This window comes from Petaurus breviceps, unplaced genomic scaffold (genome assembly GCF_028583685.1).
Source record: "Petaurus breviceps papuanus isolate PSGF00001 unplaced genomic scaffold, PetGlider_PUasm1.0 229, whole genome shotgun sequence".
In the NCBI taxonomy this organism is placed as follows: Eukaryota; Metazoa; Chordata; class Mammalia; order Diprotodontia; family Petauridae; genus Petaurus; species Petaurus breviceps.
In genome coordinates this window covers 20014670-20028434 of record NW_027185903.1, presented here as the reverse complement: position 1 = coordinate 20028434, position 13765 = coordinate 20014670, and positions in this window count along the sequence as shown.

Sequence of the window (13765 nt, the reverse complement as noted above, 5' to 3'; positions counted from 1 at the left end):
GCCTCACTCACTCTTCCTTTTCTACATGTTTGGCATGCTTCTTCCACCATGTGACTCAAGCTTCATGTAACTCAGGCTCCATCACAGCAGTCAGCTGGGCCTAAGCTCAAAGCAGGTCACATAGGCCTATTAATGGACAGGAGAGATCTTCCCATTCCATTAACATTACAGGCTTTCATATCAAATCAAGTATTTAGTATTTTTAAGCTTCCTTTTTGTGTTTGTGAGAGGGAATATGACAGAGTAGATAACGAACTGGCCTTGAAAACCAGCATTTAATTCCTGTCTTTGATACAACACAGACTGAGTTACCCTGGACAAGCTGCTCTTCCTGTAATTACTCCAGGCACCTCTCTAAGACTGCAATTTGCAGCAAGGGTGGTGACTGGCCTTAGTGGAAGGCCTTCCCTTATCTGGGAGTTCCCTATACCAATGAAATCATAGCGCTGGTTCCTAGAGCTAGCCTTCTGAGTTTGTAGTTAAAAACCTTATATTGTTTAGTGTGTAATACTATATTTTGGAGAAGGAAACAGCAAACCACTCCAGTGTCTTTGCCAAGAAAATCCCAAATGGGTCCCGAAGAGTCAGATACGACTAAACAACAGCATTTCACTTACTTAACAGCTCATTTGTAAATAGCCACATGAAAATCAGTAGATTAGTTTGACATTTGCATCAGTTTTAACCCTTCAGTTCAGAAAAAATGCATGAGACATATATTTAAAAGAAAAGAGAGGAATGATTTGCCAAGACCATTCAGTGTTCTGGTTTTCATGAGTTAGAGAAAATACACTGTTCTTCATCCTTCACTGCATAATCCTGGCATCTCTACTTCTTGGAGAAGCCTAGAGGTACCAAGACTTAAAAGACCTAGAAGACAGAGCTGAGCTGGATCCAGTTTCACTTTTCCAGTGTGTAAAATAGAAAACTATTTTTCATTTTTTAAATTTATAATGATGTTGAAATGTAAAGTATTTATAAAATAACTTGAGTTTCCTGGAAGACTGACCCAATTTAAGAATTCTATGTCTTTTGGTGAATTGTTTTATGTTCTCCTATTCCTAGAATTCAACAACGGACATTTTGAACATTCACACTAGCATACATGTTGTAAACCTAATAAAATGTTGATTTCATTAGGAAATGAAAACAAAACTTAAAATCAAAAATATCACCCACAATTTCAAAGTACTAACAATGTCTGAAGTGTTACTGTATCTTGAGAAATGCTGTATAAATACTTAGACTAAGGCATGACTATATGTGAGGAGTTTCTGAAAAATGAGTAGAAGTTAGAGATGTCAAAATAACTATTTTCTCAATAAAATCTCAAGTTGTTTGAGCAGTTCTAGTAATAATTTAGTATTATTCCTTGAAGTGAGTGTTCTCATTGGAGTAATATCATTTCTTTCGGTAGTAGAAAACACATTGTATTATTCAGTGGAAGGAGGTTTTCTCCCTTTTTAGGGGGGGATCCCCTCTTTTTTCAGTAGAACACGTGACAACATTATATAGTTTGAGACATAACACATTTACTTGAAATCTAGGAACTAGTTAAAAAATTTAGGGTCAGATGAATTTCACACAAAATCAGATTAGAAAGGGTCTCAAGGGTCATCTACTCCAGTCCATCCCTGAAAAGAAAGGAAACAAGTTTTTATGAAGTACCTACTACGTTCTGGCCACTGTGCCCAGCGCTTTACAAATTCGGTCTCATTTTATTCTCCCAACAGCCCTGAGAGGGTGGTACTATCCTTATCCCAATTTTACAGTTGTGGAAACTGAGACAGAGGTAAAGTGACTTGCCCAGGGTCACCCAGCTGCAAAGTATTTGGGATCATATTTGAACTCAGGCAAACGTTCCTGACTCTAGGTTCAGTGCTCTATCTATTACACCACTGAGTTACCTCTCAGCCCTTCCCCAAGCATCCTTGACAAGTTGTCATCTAGCCTTTACTTGAAGGGCTCTTGTGAGGGGAAGCCTACAACCTCTCAAGGCAGCCCTATAGATAACTCCCTGGTTTCCAGGAAATGTCACTTTACATTGAGCCTAAATATGCCTCTTTGCAACTTCCACCCACTGATTCTAATTCTGTCTTCTCCACCTCGTGCCCTTTTCTTCTCCTAGAATCTAATCCCTTGTCCATGTGACAGCTTTTCAATTATCATGTCCTTGCTCTTAAATCTTCTCTGCTGTAAGCTAAACATCCCGTTTCTTCAACCAGGCTGAAAACCGGACATGGTTTTCATCATCCTGGTTGCCTTCTGGATCTACTCTAGCTTGACAATTTCCTCCTGAAAATGTGGTGCCCAACACTGAATGCCATCCTCCAGATGTGGTCTGACTAGGACAGAATATAGCAGTTTTGAATGTGGTTTATTTATTCAAGAAGCCACACTAAAAATGCTTTCAGGTTTATGAAGTGCTTTGCATGTATTATCTCGTTTGATCCTGACTACAATCCTTTGTTGTTGTTCAGTCCTGTCTGACTCTTCATGACCCCACTTGGGGTTTTCTTTGCAGAGATCTTGGAGTGGATTGCCATTTCCTTCTCCAGCTCATTTGACAGATGAGGAAACCGAGACAAAAAAGGGTGAAGTGACTTGTCAGGTTCACACAGCTAGTAAATTCATAAGGCTGGATTTGAACTCATCAACATGACTCTTCCTGATTCCAAGCCCAGTGCTCTGTCCAGCACACCAGCTAGCTGCCCCAAATCCTTTGAGGTAGATGCAATTCTCATTTTCTAGAAATGCAGGTTCACAAAAGGTAAGTAACTTGTCCAAGGTCACAGCGGACCTTGGAATGGAGGAGTTCCTTTGGGTTGCAGTGTTCACCTGGGAACAACTTTGATTCTTATAGTATCTGTTGGAGATGCCAGCAGGGACCAACGGAGTGTCAGGTTTGGGGTGATAGCACTTTACTCATCTCCTTACCCCCTGTCCCCTAAGTCTCATTTCCCAGTAGGTAAGATTTGAGCTTCAGCTAAGATCAGCACAAATAAAGGCTAAAAATAATGCTGAGAATGACTGCTGCCCCTTTATAAGGGAACATAGAAGGGAAGAGATTGGCTCACCAAGTGAGGGAATTCTTTTGAGGAAAGACAGCTGTTTGGAGTCACATTCAAGGCAGATGACCAGGTGGTGAGGAGCTCTGGCTCTGTATCTTCATTGTTCATGGTGTAGGCCAAGTCACTCTGTGGTTCTCTGGCTTAAGCATTCATGGAACTTCGGGAGGGACTACTGGAGGAATTGAATTTATCAGCAGGTGCTGGTGGGAGAGAGGTGTGTGACAAGAACACCAAGATTCTCACTATGCCTACTCTTTTGTTGAAAGTAATAGTTTTAACACAAAAAAACTAGCCACTTGACCTTGGGCAAATCACTTAACCCCAATTGCCCTCCAAAAAAAGCAAAAAAAAAAAAGTAATAGTTGTTGGTAGGAAAACCTTAAATGAAGAAGGTAAATGTTAGCTATTATTATCATGGCAATGTACATATACAGGAACTGGCGAGGACAAAAATGGTGTAACACTGACTTTGAGGGAGACAGAAGAAGCAAGAAAAGGATGATGACAGAGTAATCAGCCTGTGACAGAGTCACAGAATGTCAGGAGCAAATGAGACCTCGAGGCTGCCTAGTCCAACCTGTACCTGGAGAAGAGTCTCCCTCTATACCATACTTGAAGACCTCTGGTGAAGGGGAACCCACTGCTTCCTGAGGAAACCCATGCCTCTTTGAATAGCTCTGCTTTGTTAAGCCATTCTTTCATAGTTCACACCTAAATTCAGCTGTTTTCTGGAGCCAAACAGACCTAGGCTGATCACCTTTCCAAGTAGGGAATACTGGCCAATGCGGGTGTCTGGTGACTCACATGGATTTTCAGTGAGTTTGTTTCTGGAAATGTGAAAGCCTTTTAACTGGCTAGTAATTAAGCATATTGGGCAGCTAGATGGCTCAGTGGTAAGCTGACCTGGAGTAAGGAAGACCTGAATTCAAATCCAGCCTCAGACAGTCACTAGCTGTGTGACCCTGAGCAAGTCACTTACCCCTATTTATCTCAGTTCCTCATCTGTGAAATGAACTGGAGAAAGACATGGCAAACCACTTCAGTCTCTTTGCTGGGGTAATGAAGAGTTGGACACAATTGAACAACAACAAGAAGTCACTTAACCTCTGTTTGCCTTAATCCACTGGAGAAGGAAATGGCAAACCACTTTGGTACCTTTGCCATGAAAACCCCATTGACAGCACTGGTATGCTATGGTCCATGGGGTCATGAAGACATGGACATGACTGAACAACAACAGTTAAGTATATTAAGTGCTTAATAAATGCTTATTGATTTGACTTGCTAAGCTGGAACTGAAAGTGCCTACAAAAGGCCATTTCTCTCTCTTTGCTTCCTGTAATGATTAGTTACTTAAACACCATAGAGGGTTGTCTCCTTTCAGCACTTGGTCTCCTAGGAAAGGCTGTGTTTGGGATGGGGTTGCCTTCTGTTTGTGCTTTCTTTTCTTTATTATAAGGTCTTGTGAGATCCCTGGAGGTCAGAGCTCTACCACTTGGGATTCAGTGGTTGAGCTCAGAAAGGAACCAGACCTCAGGAGCAACTAGCTTGGTCCAGCCTCAGACACCACATCCTGCAAGAGAGTGATTTGTCCATCAGTTATGCCTCAAGTAGAAGTGAAGTTGGTGGTAGTAAAAATGTTTGTAGTTACCTTATAACTCTCCTTATAAGGACCAAGGGGAGAAAGGGGAAATTGTGCCCCTAGTTCTGAGGTGTGACCTGTGAAAAATGAAACAACTGAGGAAACAAAGGTTTGATCTTCTGAGCATATTGGTTTATTAAGCAATGCACGGAAATTGCTCAACAAATTGGGACCAGTAACCTTCCTCATTTTTGTCACTGGACCCTGAATACAGGGGGAGACAGATTTTTATATATTAAAGACAATTGAATAAGACCAATTAATTAAAAGACTTCTGGACATAAATTAAAGTCAGCAGTGAACCAAAAAAATAATACAGATGAGAAAGTAGCACCAAAAAATCAGCCTTGATTTTAGTCTGGAAATGTTATTTTCTGGTATAGCCTGATTGAAGTGAAGTGGTTTATGGCCATTGGCTAAAAGAGCTATAATCCTCCCCTGTCATGGAGAGGCTTACTAGCCATTTTCCCGTTGCCACCTCTCCTGGTAGAAAGTAGACAGAATAGAAGGCTTCCCAGAAGATTATAAGATGGTTAAAGACTATAACAGTCCTAGTAAGAGGCCAAAAGAATTGATTAAAAGAGTTGTAGCATTCACCTGCACTAGCTTACTAACAACCATCCCCTCCCTAATCAATGATGGTGGTGGGTAGAAGACCTGACTAAGAGCATTGTAGTCCTCTATAGGAGAGAGAATTATGAACTCCTGCATCCCCCAAAAGGTGGTACTACAGATCGTTGAAAAACTGAAACCAGCGGAATAGAGAGTAACAATTAGCAGAGAATTGTAGAGTTATCATGTATAGGGAGTAGCATAGATGCAGCATTCATTTGGGGACAGGTCTAAAAAAGAGTAGAGTGATAACCCTGACCTCATATGTATACATCTCACATGTGATTCCTAGGTGTGTCTGCTCTTCCCATTGAAAGTCTGCATTTCTGGAAGAGTGAGTTCCAGGTTTATGGGTGGTGGTGGTTATTACTGTTAGTATTTTTATTACTACACTATTTCATTAAATGCCTTTATTTGAATTCAGTGTGTTCTCTGACTGACCAGTAAAAATAAATTTATGAATGAGGTCTTATAAGCTACAGTTTGGAGATGATTTTGACACACAAAATACCTTTAACTTGAAATAGCTTACTAGTGACTCCAGTTTCTAATTATACATCAATACCACCAATTAACCTTGTTTTGCTGCTAAATTTCAATACTTAAGTAATTTCCTTTGAGCCTGCATCGGGATTCTTTGTTTCCCCATTCATTCCCATTCACCTTTCCTCTGATATGCTCATATGAGATTTTTCATTTAACTGCCTGGGTGTTGAGGGAGAAAAGAAAGTTAGGGTCCTGTTCTGTGGTGTGTCAGTCATAGCCTGATTGGGATGCTTTAGACATCTGTGATTAAGAAAGGCAGCCAACTATGCATCATCAGAAAAGATTCTGACTTATAAAAAAGCCAAACTTTGTAATGCAAAAAGAATATTTTTCAACTGGGAGAACAACTATCATGTAACTTCCCATTTGTAGCAGATTAAAATTCAACCAACCTAAGATTGGGTCATCAGGCAAGAACAATGGAAAAATGTTCCATGACATAAATCAAATTTGGCCTCCTTAAGAAATCTTGTTAGGTTAGTAAAACAGGAGGAAGCATGAATGTTTTTTGGTGTGGAAAGAAGCTGGAAAATATGATCAGGAAAAAATGTAATTTCAATTTTCTTTTAAAATATATTCTAGAAACCTGTCTATGGGCCCTCATTGGAGCCTGCAGTTTATGTTCATAATTATAATTATTTGTGCTGTCTTAATATTTTCCATTAAAAGGCTAAGTGATTCTTTAATAGATAGAGAAGGAAAAGGACTAAAGAGAAAAGAACACAGGACACCCCAAGAACCAACCAAGTATTACAGTGGCAAGCCCTTAGGAGTGATCTTGTATAATTTCCTACCCCAAAATTGTCATAATCTAAGGACCCAAGTTATGGGTCCTCATCCAGGTATACCCACTCTAATAAAACTGATAGATGTTCATCCAGCCTTTAATTACACTCAAAGTAACAGTGAACTCATCTCACAAAAGTATTTCTAGAGATGGCTGGGTGGGTATAGAGTGGGACAGAGTACTGGATGTGGAGCCAGGATAAATCTGAATTCAAACTCTGCCTCAGATACTTCCTAGCTGTGTGACCCTAGGCAAGTCACTTGACTGCTGTCTGCCTCAGTTTCCTTACCTGTAAAATGGGAATAACAATAGCTCCCAACTCCTAGGGTTATTGTGATGGTCAAATGAGATATTATTTGGAAAACACTGTTGCTACACGAATCCTAGCTATTGTTACTATTAGCCATTGTTGCTAAAGGCTCTAACTACTTTTTCTTAGATCAAACTGAAATTTATTTCCCTATGGCAAGCCTTCTTTCTCATGATCCCTTATGATTCTTCAGATGTCTGAGGACAATCACCAAGTTCTTTCTTCTCTAAATTAAATATTTTTGGTTCTTCTGTCATTCTTCATATGACATCATTACGATAGACTTTATGTTCCTTCAGTGGCAGGGACTGTTCTGCTTTCTTCTTTGCCCTCCCAGCCCCCAGCACAGTGCCTGGCACACAAAGGCCTCCTAAGAAGTGGTTGTTGAATGGGATGGTTTCCCATCACCCTGGCACCCTCCCCTGTGGGTGTACCAATTTGTCAATGGGGCATGCAGATGAGAACACAAGCCTGCACATGCTCCTGACTAGTGCCTTTTTCCTTCTGTATGCTTTTTTCCTATTACTACAGCTTAAGATTGTATTAGCATTTTTTTCTCTTTGTTTTTTCTGTTGAGTAGTTCTGTTGAACTATTGACCCTATATTGAGTGCAAGCTCCTAGTGATAGCTGCTTTCCCAGGTGAGAGCAAGCCTCCTGTTTAATCATTGAGTTTGGGATTTTGCTGGTTATTTATAGCAAACTCATTTATCTTCATAGTGTCTGGAATTTGCCTTTTTTAAAAATCGTATTTGAACAGCAGGACAATATTTGTACCCTCCTCCAACCCACCATCTTCTGGATTCTCTCCTGATCACTATCTCTGATCACATCTGTAATTTCCTTCAATGCCCTGGGAAATCATCTGTTTGGGCCTGGAGGCTTGAATTCATATAAGGCAGATAGGTGCTATCTTTGAATATATTTTTTCATTTCCTCTTAACTATTTTTTCCTACTCTTTCTAGTTTGAAGATCATTCATTCTTAATAAAAGTTGAAATCTTGATTGTAAATTAAAAAAAGCTTTAAAAAATATTTTTAATTAAAAAATGTATTTACTTTTAGTTTGCAACATTCAGTTCCACAAAGGTTTGTTGTTGTTTTAAATAAAAGTCACCAGTAGTAGCCATTAAATTGTCCATTGTCCTATCTGTATAACCTGGCAAGTTTCCTTGTTTGCAAAACGAAGGGGTTGAGCTATGGCCTCAAGGTCACAGGTTCCCCACCCCTGAGCTAGATGGTCCATTCTAGCTCTAAAGCCTAGGATCTTAGGAATTTAAGTAGAACTGCAAGTGCCCCAGAGCTCATTTCTGTAAAATGGGAATAATAACACCTGTCTCCCAGGGTGATTATGGTGGCCAAGTGAGATATCATTTGTGTGGCATTTTGCAAATCTTCAGACAGCTAGGTGGTATGGTGAATAGAGCAACAGGTCTGAACTCAGACCTGAGTTCTAATCTGGCCTAGAACACATACTAGCTATGTGACCCTGGGCAAGTCACTTAATTCTTTTTGCCTCAGTTTCCTCATCTATACAAATGAGTTGGAGAAGGATATGGCAAACCATTTTAGTATCTTTGCCAAGAAAAGCCCCAAATAGGGTCATGAAAAGTCAGGCAAGACTGAAAAATGACTGAACTACTGCTATCACCACCACTACTGCCACCACAAGGTAACAGGGGCTCAGAGAGGGGCAATCATTTTCCCCATAGTCACACAGCTACTTAATGACAGAGGCAGTGCTAGAAACTGGGCTTTCTAATTCTCTGTCTCAAATTCTTTCCTCTGAATGCTTTAAAGCAGTAAAAGTAGTGGTGCCAATGATGATGCTCTCGGGCTCATAAATTGCCTCCTAGTCACTGCAGAGTCTGCCAGGATAGACAATGTCTTAATCCCAAATTGCATGTGAAAAACATTTTCTTTTCTCCTTAAAGAACATCAAAACCAGGTTGGGGAACAGATGGACTGAGGAACAAGACAAAGTTCAAAATCCACGAGCATAAATTATGACATCGGAGTCTGCTTTGAAAGAGCCACAGTGAGGAGTGGAAGGTCTGAAAGCCAGCAACCGTTAAGTGCTTATAGTTCACAAAGATATACAGCAACTGCTACTGACTGAGGAAAGGACTCTGAATATTTTTAGGAGGTGATGAGAATATTGAAGCCTCATGAATTGAATGCTCAGATGCACATTAGTATAGGCCTATGTTATTCTAACATTACATTAATAAGACCAAAAGGATTTGCCTAAAAGTCAAGAAACACAGATTGAGAAAGTCAACAAATGTTTATGAAGCACTTGACTATATGCCAGCTAGGTAGCTGCAGATAGAAGACTGAGCCTAGAGTCAGGAAGACCTGAGTTCAAATTGGTCCTCAGATACTAGCTGTACGACCCTGGGCAAGTCATTTAACCCTGTTTGCCTCAGTTTCCTCATCCATAGAATGAGCCAGAATCAGAAATGGCAAACCACTCTAATATCTTTGCCAAGAAAATCCCAAATGATGTCATGAAGAGTTAGATGTGACTGAACATATATGTCAGGTACAGAGCTAAGAATTGAGAGCACAAATGAAAGAACCTTGGTATCAGGGGCCAAGCCTATGCAACTCTCTTGTATAGGGTTGACTTCAATGTTGTGCCAGTTGGTTTGGGATGCATGGGCGAAGTGAAGCAGTGCTAGAAACATGCAAAAATGCAGAGGTGAATTGTACTGCTCCTTCTGTGTTTTCTTTTGTGGTCCTTTAGTCATTTCAGACTCTTTGTGATCCCATTTGGGGTGTTCTTGGGAAAGACACTGGGGTGCTTTGCCATTTCCTTCTCCAGCTCATTTTACAGTTAAGGAAACTGAGAAAAACAGAATTTAAGTGACTTGCCCAGCTGCTAAGTAGGGAGATTGGAACTCAGATCTTGAACTCAGAACTAGGCATAGTATTCTATCCACTGTACCACCTGGCTGCTCTCCCCCTATTCCAGCTGCTTTTGTAAATGGTGGGGAGGGAAGGGAGAAAAGATTTATCCTTTATGTGGTGGTAGTAGAATCAGCTATTCTGAGTTGTTGGCTAGAAACCCTGGCCCCTTAGAGCTCCAAACTCTGGCTGAACCTCTGGAATCTGTGTTGTGTACTGAGGATGGACGGAGAGTTTCTACTGTGTTTCCCCGATAATAAGACCTATCCCAAAAATAAGCCCCCCCTTACTGTGTAAGATTCCTCTAAAATAAGCCCTCCCCCGAAAATAAGCCCTATTGAGATTGCTACTGCAGTGAAGGTGATCCCCTGCGCTACATGCTACATTACGGTACCCTCTGTATGCACCGTTTCCCCCCCCCCCGGTGAAACGCAGGCCGCGCTCTGAGCTGCATCCAATCAGAGCTGCAGCAGTGAGCGCGTCATCCTGTTCTTCCCCAGTGATTTGCTTGCTGGTACATTTTTTTGTTCACATTTACCTGTTTATTAAAATTGCTGTCAATGTTCATTAAAATAAGCCCTCCCCTGAAAATAAGCCCTCTGGTGTTTTTCTGTCCAAAAAATTAATAAGGCAGTGTCTTATTATCGGGGAAACACAGTAGTAGAGGGGTGAATGTTGCACAGGTCTTTTTTAACTACCATCAGGAAGCAAAGTAGGTACAGCAGGGAAAGAAGAGTTGTTTTTGTTTTTGTTAATGAAAGACTCATCCTGAATGATGTGTTTGGAGCCAGGAAACACTGGAGATCAAGTCCCACTTCAGACACTTGGCTTGGAGACCACACTCAAGGTCATTCCTTCAACTCAATGAGCCTCAATTTGCTCATCTGCCCATCATGGCGACAATACCTACAGTTTGTGATAAAGTAGTCAAGTTTCATGTCATTAGCAACCCAGGTCACAGGATAAATCAAATAGAGCCGCATCTTGGACTTCAAATCCAATGCCCCTTCCACTAAATGGAGCTATCTACTATCATGGAGCTCAAATGACTCTTAATGCCTGCTTTCTCCTTTTAACACATTCTCAAATAAGAAAATAAGGAAATGAGGAAAGATAACAAATGGAGAACGTTGTTAGAAGAAAGGAATTAAGAGCCACTCCCCAAAAGGATAAATGATCAAAGGATATGAACAGTTCTCAAAAGACTTACAAACTATTAGCAGCCACATAAAAAACCATGCCAAATCAGTGATAATAAGAGGCATGAAAATCAAAACAACTCTAAACTGAAAATTTTTTTAGATGAATGTTAAAAATAAGTCATTGAATGAATGAACAAATAAATAAATAAGGGGAGAGGGGAACTAACTGAGTTTTTAACTCATACTCAGCAAATTGGCAAAGATAATAAAAGATGAGAATAATTGATGTTGGAGGATTTTGGAAAGACAGACTTTATTGGTGGAGTTGTGAATGGTTCCAACCATTCTTAAAAGCAATAAGAAAGTAACTAAAATGTCCATATCCCACTGGTAGGAATATACCCCAAAGAAGTCAAAGATACCAAACCATTTGTAGTAATACTTTTTGTAATAGCAAAGAACTAGAAGAAAATTAAATGCTTGTTTATTGGGGAAATGGCTATCAGAGGTAGGGAACCTGCAACCTCAAGGCCTCATGTGGCTCTCTAGGTCCCAAAGTATAGCCTTTTGACTTAATTGAAAAGTTTGGATTCAGTCAAAGGGCCACACTTGAGGACTTAGAGAGCCATATGTGGCCTCAAGGCCACTGGTTCCCCACCCATAGGCTAGATAAATGGTGGTACATGAAAAAATGGACAGTTACTATATTTTAAGAAATCGCAAATATGAAAAAGAATGAAAAGACATATATAGATTACTGTTCTATCACTGTTCATCTCTTACCAAACATCAACTCTGGATTATTCTCACCATCTGCCCCTTCTCTTAATCATGGAACTGGGAAAAGCCATACAACCATGCTGACCAGGTATATTACAAATTAATGTAATCTGACTTCAGTTGGGTCCTCACTGTAGTCCTAACTTATTCTCTATCTTGGTCTTCACAGAAGTTTTTTTTTTTTTTAAGCAACCGGGGTTAAGTAACTTGCTCAAGGTTACACGGCCAGTTGTTTCTGGGTGTGGTGCTAAGTATCTGAGCCCGGATTTGATCCCCAGGTCATCCCGACACTGGAGCTGGTGCTCTTACTTGCTGAGCCACCTGGCTGCTCCTAAGCAATTGGGGTTAAGTAACTTTCTCAAGGTTACACAACCAGGTGTTTCTGGGTGGGTGCTAAGTGTCTGAGCCCAGATTCGATCCTCAGGTCATCCCGACACTGGAGCCGGTGCTCTTACTCACTGTGCTACCTGGCCGCCCCACACAGAAGTTATTTCAAACCATCTCTTCCTTCTTCAAATCTCCCATGCCTTCCTTTCCATCCCCTCTCAAATGAGGACCATGCCTCTTATTTTGTTGAGAAAATCAGTGCAATTTGAGGGGAGCTCCCCAGTTTTCCATTCTCTTCATCTCAAAGCCCTTTGACATCATCTTCCACTCTCCTCTTTTTCCCTGGTTTCTGACAATGAGGTAGCCCTGCTCCTTCCCAAGGCCATCTCTTCTACTTAGATGTTTGATGATCACCCCTCCCTCCATACTGATTCCTTCAAATGCTCCCTCATTCCTCATATGCAATCAGTTGACAAATCCTACCATTTCCACCTCCACAAAATCTCTCACATCCTACTCTCCTCACACAACTAGCAACTTAGTTGAAGTTTCATCACTTCTAGCCTAGATTATTGCAACAGCCTCCTCCTTAATCTCCGTGCTCCAAATGTCCACCCACTCCAGTCCCTTCCTCCCCACCGCTGCCAAAGTGATTTTCCTTCAGCACAGATCTGGTTGTGTTACTCCTCTACTCAATCAAATTCAGTGACTCCCTATTATCTCCAGAATAAAATATAAGCTCCTCTATTTAACTTTTAGATCCCTTCACAGATTCCAGCTTATTTTCCTTCCTCTTTGGACATCACTCACTATCTCATACTCAGTGATTTCTCTAAACTGTCCTCCTTTTGGCTCTTGCTCACGACACCACATGTCTTATCTCTGTGCCCTTGTGTTGGCTGTCGCCTCTACCTGGAGTTCAGTCCTCCACCTCCACTGCATATGATCCTTCTCTTCTTTAAGGCATAGTTTAAGTACAACCTTCCACATGAAGCCAATTGTCAGCCCACTATCTTCTAAATTATGTTGTGATTATTTGTATTAATTCTTTTTATGTTTATACTATATATGGTTGCAAATATACTTGCTGTCTCTCCTGTTAGAATGTAAGTGCGCTGGTCCTGGAGTCTGGAAGAGCTGAATTCAAATCTGAGTTCAAATAAAAAAACTGTTTTGTTTTTGTTTTTTTGTTGTTTTTTACTCTATCTTTATATACGAGTATCTCCTATCTCTGCGATATGGTCTCTTACCCTTAAGATCAGAGGCCAAGTCTTATAATACCTCTATGCCCTCAGATCTTAGCATAGGGTTCTATATGCAGTAGGTACTCTCAGATACTTACTAGCTGTATGACCCTGGGCAAGTAAGTCACTTAGGCTCTTTTTGACTCAATTTCCTAAACTGTAAAATGGAGAAAATAATGGCACCTATTGGGGCAGCTAGGTAGTACAGTGAATACAGCACTGGCTCTGGAGTCAGGAGGACCTGAGTTCAAATCCAGCCTCAGACACTTAATACTTACTAGCCGTGTGACCTTGGGTAAGTCACTTACCCCAATTGCCCTCCAAAAAGCAAAAAAAAAATAGCACCTATCTCTTGGGGTTGTTGTGAGGATCAAATGAGATAATATTTGTAAAGTG